The following is an 8,612-nucleotide window of genomic DNA, read 5'->3' on the forward strand; positions in this document are numbered from 1 at the left end:
CCATTATATTTTCAGATATATGTTTTACCGAAGGACCAAAAGTATTCCTATATCTAATCCAATCAAATTTCTTGTTCCGTTTCATTACTTACATTTAAAAATGATAGAATAGAATAGCTGTAAAGTCATGCTTCTGCATAACATTTTAAGGCTGCCTGTGTATTCTGACAGTGTGCAGTGTCAGACAGGCATATTGGATGAATTTTTTCCTTATAAAAAAAAACAAAAAAATATTTATATATTTATTACATAAAAGTCAGATGTTAACATTTGACTTATTCCAATAATATATATAGAGGTTAATTTTTAATTTTATGATTTTATGAAAACTTACACGACATTTAAGAACACTAGAGTCAAAACTTTCTTCACCACTTTTACAAGAAAATACAATGCATTCTATGGATTCTATGGATTCAATGCATGCAATGGATTCTAATGAAACACGAGATGACATTACATTACAAATTTTTGCATTTATTAATGACAATTGAACAAATCCACGGATCTTTCGACCTTTATCTCGATTTTATCTTCTACAGAAAAAAATTAAGGCAATCGTGCCCGTAATAAGGTTACGTGTGCTTCGGAATTGATGAATTTTCTTTATCCACATGATTCTTTAAACACTGCGTCATAGAATTTGTTTTTACAAGACAAATCACGAGATTAGACCATTATAAATTCCACATTGTCGATTTCCACGTAATATAGTTAAATAACATTAATATAGACAATTAAATCTTATTTTAGAACAAGATATATTTAAAATGGATTATTATTATTATTATTATTACGAATGTTTATCAATATATTTAAACACCAAAATTATTATGAATTTAAATATTTCTGCATTATTATAATTCTTCGTATTCTAATTATATCGTATAATTTTAAAAAGTATAATCTTCAAAATAACAAAGAGAAACTATATGTGAGATTTATATTTACGTATGTTCTAAAATTCTACTATATAAACAATTGTTAATTTTATAATACAAATTGGTAAAAATATTCCAGAATTGATAAAAATTTCCAGAAAAATAGTTGAATTATTTACATTTCCACACTTTCGAATTAAATAAATAAAGAAAACTAAAGAAAACTAAAACACTTCACTAAGCACTTATTTAATATTTATGTATTAAGCATTTATTAAAATATTATTATTTCATACCATTGATTTTCTTTTTTTATTTCTTTTTACTGTCAAATTTTCAACTTTCATAACTTTCATTTTATAATCGTTAAGGTTACGTGTTATTTCGCATTATTCGTAGCAATCTTTTAAAATTATGCATTAAATTTGTTTATATATTTATAATTTACATTTTACATCGTATTTTTAAATATATTATTAATATATGTTTATGTATATGTATATGATTTACAAAATATAAATTCACAGAATATCTATTGGAAAATAATTAAACGTGACGACAAAAAACGATATTTAAATATCCTAAACGTATCTTAGCTCTTTTATAACAGCATTCGATTTAAATTGTTATATATAAATATATATATATATTTACAATATAACAATTACATTGTTATAAATTAATAATGTACCACACCTGTTCACAATATTATTTTAATTATTTTAATTATCATAATTTTGATATATATTTAGTTATAAAAAATTAATTAACAAATATATGATATCACAAATTTATTTATCGAATAAATAACACTAATATTATCAGACGATATATACGTTTTTCATAAAAATATAAACTATTTATATTATCAAAAATCTTTATCTTTCTTTAATTTTCACCTTTATAAAAGGATACAATATATGCGTATATATATGTACATTTGTATTGTATACATACACACACATTTATACATATATAAACACATAAAATACGATCAATCTTTAATTTTTTTTAAATTAATTTACATAATATGTTTGAACGAAGTACTTTTTTTAATGTAAATATGTAAATCCAATTTGTGTAAAATTTATTTACTTTTAATTATTAACTTGTTAATAAGAATTTTATATGTACAGTTAGTCGCAGAAGTTTTCATACACTTTACACATATTCAATTAAATTCGTGTTATCGAAATCAACGATAATTTTGTTTTATATGAAATATTGCGAGTATAATAATATGAAACCATTTTTTTTTATTATGGAACATCATTTCAAAGCAGTGAAATTAATTTTTCAAATTTCAACATTATTTTTCTTTATATATAATTTCATTACGTAATGTTTCAAGATAAAATAAAATTTTAAATTACAAGATATTTAATTCTAAATCTATCATCGGAGATAAAAAGAAGTATATTTTCAGCAAAAATTGTATCCAAAATATGAAAAAATGAAAGTTGATTTCACATACTCAAAAGAATTTTCTGTCCAAAAATAAATTATTCTATACATAACGCTTTAATATATTGCTATATATAAGTTTTCATTGAAATCAAATCCTTCATAATAATTCAATTTCTTTACAAGATACTATAAAAAAATTTGCATGTCTATATATCAAATTACAAATAAAACCTCGAATAATCAAACTAACGGTTTATAATATCAGTAGTCTAAGTGCGTAATATAATTTTTTAGATAATTCAATAATTTATATTATTCATGAAATATGATAGTTTTACTGTATATTACCTGTTTATATATATACGTATACATATATATATATGCATGCTTGTATATATATATATCAGTTTTTCCAGCTTTTTCATCTTTTTTCCTTCTTATCTATCAAATTATTTTCCAAATTACTATTATCGCATTTCCTTCTTTTTCTTTCTTTTTCAATGCTTCTGAATACGTAAGAATACCGTTAACGAAGATATTAAATTTATACTTATTTTTACTCATAAATTTATCTTCAATTTTTTTTTATGACTCATTCGTTCAATTACGTATCGCTTATTATATCGCTTATTATGTTTTCAAACTTCTAATTTCATCATGCCAATCTTTATCATTGCCTACCATAGAATATATGTTAAATATATAAAAATATATTAGATAGATATCATATTATCCTCCAATAAGAAACGATAACATCTAACTTCAAAATTTTCATTTTACTGTGTAGTAAAATTGTAGATTCCAAATTGTGTTGAGTCGTTGAATCCAAATATAATCTATTTCTATCCAAACTTGCAACTGTTAAAGTATCATTTCGAAAACTTGTGTATCTGCATCATCCGTAGTTAGATTATCGAAATCTAAAATTTTATTTAAGTAAAATGAATATTTCATAAAAATATTTCATCTTCTCCAATCTTCTTATTCCAATGCTTATACTATTTTATCTTGTTCATCTTGTTACGTGATACATTAATGTTCTTTTGATACGCTTAAATAATTTTCATCTAAATTAATATTCACAACTAAATTCTTCTGACAATCTTGTATCTTATTTTGAAAATGCACAAATGAAATGTTAAAAGCATGATAATGTACCATAGCGTACGAATCGCTTGTTGTAGAGTAACCAGCTAAAATTGAGCATAAAGATCAACGTTTCCCGCTTGTAAAGAACGAAGAGAACTATATTTGTCTCCTCTATCTTCAGAGATATAATCGTTTTAATAATACACTATTCATAAAATTTTAAAATTTTTTCTTCTTTATATGATCGTAATGTATGAACTGTTTGTAGAGGAGTAGACAGTCAAAATTGGGTAAAGGATTCTCACGATAAGGAATGTCGAACGTTATGATCGTATAAAGATGAAGAATTTTGAATTTCTTTAGAATTCGGTAATCTCTTTCGTTATATATGTATTGTATCGTTTTTATATTTACTACATATTTATTCAATATATGTATGGTTCTTTCGTATATTTGTGCATTGCTATTATTATGCGTATGTACTATGTTTATATTGCGTTATGTTATATTTATTATGTTATTAGATATATATATATATATATATATCTTTGAAATATATCGGAATATATGTATTTAAACTTGAATACTTAACGATGATTTAATGAAAGTGTTCTTCTTCTTATTTGTATGTATATACATCTTTTCTGTATGCTTTGTGTATAAATATGTATATATACGTATGTGATTATTGTTCGAATGTATATCGCTATTATTAAATATCCGCTATATTTATGTTACAATATATTTATTATATATATTTCATATTTTCGGAGTATGAAGGAAGATACATTTCTTTTAGTTTAGGTATATATCGTTTCTGTGTGTGTTTGTACATATATATATGATTTTTACATGTGTGTGTAAATCGTTATTATTATATACCTACTATATTTATATCGTGTTATACTATGTTATGTTCCTATTATATTTGTATATATATATCGTTTTAATTGCGTGTGTTTATATATATACCATTTTATCTGTCCATATATGTGTGTTTCTTAACACCACCACTCTTGTACATAAGAACTTTTAAAACTTTTTTCAAGATATCGTTTTTATATGTCTATTATATATATATATTATTCGAATAATGTATGTGTATGTATATCTTAAACGAACGTATGTGTGTATATATTATTTTTGTGCGTTTGTATAGCGCTGTATCGTTTACTTACTATATTTATATTACGTTGTATATGCGATATATTTTCGGAGATACAACGGTTTTAATTATGAAATTTTTTCTTTTTATCTAAATATAATACGTAAATCCAGAGATGTAAAGTAACGAATGAAAATACGTTTTCTTTTTATCTTATATATGTAGTTTCTGTATATAATCTGTATATATATTATTTCTTGTGTGTATGAATTTATATATGTACTTATACGATTTATGTATGGATAGCTATATAGCTATAATGTAGCTCTAATATGATAAAATAGCTATAGTACATATATATGATTTATGTATTATATTATTATTATATCCAGAGATAAAGTGGTTTTAACATTACCTAATTCTAAAAATTTCAAAATTTCCTATTCGTTACACGATCATAATGTAGAATAACCAGCCAAAATTGAATGTAATGAGTTCTCTCGACAATGGGTTTCATGCTCGTATGAAGAAATTTTGGAATCCTTAGAATTCGGTAATCTTAAAATAGGTGAATTACTGAAGATAATAGACATATATATATTTTGTTATAATTGCAACCAGAAAACATTGTCATTTACACTAAATTTTCCCTAGTTATTCTATGACAATCGCTTCAAATCTATTATCGAATAAAGTTGGAATTAAACTATTTAGCTAAATAATAATTAAAATTTATTAAATTAATATTTTTAATAATTTTATTATTTTTTATATTTACATTATACTATAATCTAAATTTTCTAAGATTTTTAATTTTAACAGAATTTTTGGTTATTATAGTTTTATTTTATATTATTGATAATGAAATTAATACATGATTATTTTTAATTTTTTAATATTTTCTGTTTGTGAATTAGTTTTGGGTATATCATTATTAGCAAGAATAAATTATGAATTATGTCATCGAAAATTAAGAATATTAGATTTAATTTATTAACTTAGGATTATTATAATTTTATTAATATTTGTATATTTATTTATATTATTTATTAAAAAATAATTTAAATTTAATTATAATATTATTAATAAATTTACTTAATAAATTTACTTACTTTTAATTGAATTGAATGAATTTTTATTTTTGTAATTTTAGTTTCAATAATATTTCTTACTATTTAATAATATTAACTTTATGAGTTTTTTGATTAATTTTTTTATAATTAAATAATAATAGAATAAATTGTTTGTTTATAAATTTATTATTAATAATTTCATTATTATTAGTTTTTATATCAATAAACTTATTGGTATTTTATTTATTTTATGAATTAGATTTATTTTATTGATTTTTTATTTAATTGCCAAATGATGATGATTAAGAAAATCCTTAATTATCAAATTTAATTAATATTTTATACAATAATTTTTTCATTAATTATATTATATATTATTTATTATATTTATTGAATTGTAGATTAAATTAATTGTAGATTAAATTTAATATTAATTGAAAAATTAAATTTAAATTTAAATTTAATATTATTTATGTATTTATTAATATCATTTTCAGTTAAAATTCCAATTTATTTACTTCATGGTTGATTATTAAAGACTCATGTTGAAGCATGATGGTTATTATGAATCAATAATTTTAGCTTCAATTATATTGAAATTAGGAGGATATGGAATATTATGATTAATAAAAATTTTTAAGAATCAATTTATTTTTATACAAAAAATTTTAATTGTAATTAATTCATTTGGAATTTTAATTTTAAGATTAATATGTTTATCTCAGTATGATATAAAATCTATTATTGCAATTTCATCAATTGTATATATAGGATTAATAATTATAAGAATATTAACTTTTTTTAAAATAAGAATAAATGGTGGTTATTTAATAATAATTTCTCGTGGTCTTAAATTTTCAGGATTATTTTTTCTTAGTAAATATAATTTATAAACAAACTAGACGTTTAATATTTGTTAATAAAGATATAATTAACTTTATATCTACAATATTTTTATTTTGATTTGTAATATGTTCATCTATATTTATCTATATAATCTATATAATATAAGATCACCTGTTTCATTAAATTTAGTAAGTGAAATTATATTAATAGTTATGGTTTAGTATCATGATTAAAATTATTAATATAATTATTATTTTAAAAATATATCGTTTATTTAGATTTATTTATTTATATTAACTAATCATGGAAAAACTTATATAAGATTTAAAATTAATAATTTTATTTATTGGTTGAATATTTTATTTTAATAATACATTATTTTAATAATTGAATTCCATTAAATTTAATGTTTTCAAAATTATATTTTATTTAATATTTATTTAAATAGTTTAATAAAAATATTGATTTGTGAAATTATATAAATATAAATTTATTTTAAATTATCATAAAAATATAATTAATTGGAATTTTGTTATTTAAATTTAGATTATTTATTATATTATTAAGATTTTTATATTTAAGTAAAATTGTTATTTTAAATAAAATATTTATACATTTAATTCTATAAAATTTAATTTTTTAATAATAATTGATTATAAATCATTAATACTCATTTTTTTAGTAAGGATTTTTCTATAATTATTATTTATTGAATTAGATATATAAATTTAAGAGAATTAAAAATAAATCGGTTTTTATATTTAATAATTTTATTTTTAATTTCTATATATATATTAATTTCAAGACCAAATATATTATCAATTATTTTAGGTTGAGATAAGTTAGAATTAATTTTTATTTTTAGTAATTTATCGCATAAAAATAAAATCATTTACTTCAGGTAACTTTAACTATTACATATAGTTTATTTTAAAACGTGATATTGGATTATTATTAATTATTAATTATATGTTTAATAATTTATTATGGAAGATGAAATTTATCTTTTTATAAAATAAATAAATTTATAATGATTTTTTTATTGTTAATAGCTTTCACTAAAAGAGCTCAAATTCCTTTTTCAATTTGATTATCAATGGCAATGAAAGATCCAACATCTGTTTCATTTTTAATTCATTCTTCAATATTGATAACAGCTGGAATTTATTTATCAATTCGTTATGTAGATTTATTAGAGCGTAAATATAAAAATATTATTTTATTAATTTCAAAATTAACAATATTATTTGCTGAATTTCAGCAAATTTTGAATTAGATTTAAAAAAAAATTGTTGCTTATTCAACATTAAGACAATTAGGTTTTATAATAAGAATATTATCTAGGATTTACTGAATTAGTATTTTTATTTATTTTATTTATTTATTCATGCAAAATTTAAGTCATTAATATTTATTTATTAATGTGTTGGAAGATATATACATTTTATAAATTGAAATCAAGATATTCAATTATATTATGCTTCAAATATATTATGCTTATCCATTAAAAGGATAATTATTATTTGTTCAATTTTAAGATTATATTTTTAGTTGGTTATTATTCTAAAGATTTAATTATTGAATGTTTTTCTCTAGAAAAATATATTATTTTTCAACAGTAAATTTAATTATTGGAACAATTTTAACTGTTTCGTGTTCTTTTAGAATAATTTTAGTAATAACAAATAAATATTTAATAATTAATGTTGTATTTAAAAAAGAAGATGAAATTATGGAAATTTCTATAATAATAATAATTTTAAGATTAATTTATTATGAATTTATGAATTAATAATATTTAAAATAATAATTATAAGAATAACTATAGGACATAATTTTTATAAATTTGTTTTATTAAGTAATAATTGGTTTATTGCAAATATTATTTATATTTATAAATATAATTTATAAAAGAATTTATAAAAAAAATTAATTTTATCAATATTTAATTATAAAGTATTCATTGAAAAATCAATTATTAAAATATTATCAAGTAAATTTTTATTTTTAACATTAAATTTACATAGTTTTAAAATTACTAATATTATATTAAAATTAATGTATTTTTAACTAGTATAATTTATGTAATTTATTTTTTAATTAACATAATTAATTTTATTAATTAATTAATTAAATTATTTATTTAAATAGCTTATATATAGAGTGTAATATTAATGAAAATATTAATGAAAATTTTTAAATTTTTTAAAT

The sequence above is a fragment of the Apis cerana genome, unplaced genomic scaffold (assembly GCF_029169275.1).
Source record: "Apis cerana isolate GH-2021 unplaced genomic scaffold, AcerK_1.0 Chr0_AcerK, whole genome shotgun sequence".
NCBI classification, from domain to species: Eukaryota; Metazoa; Arthropoda; class Insecta; order Hymenoptera; family Apidae; genus Apis; species Apis cerana.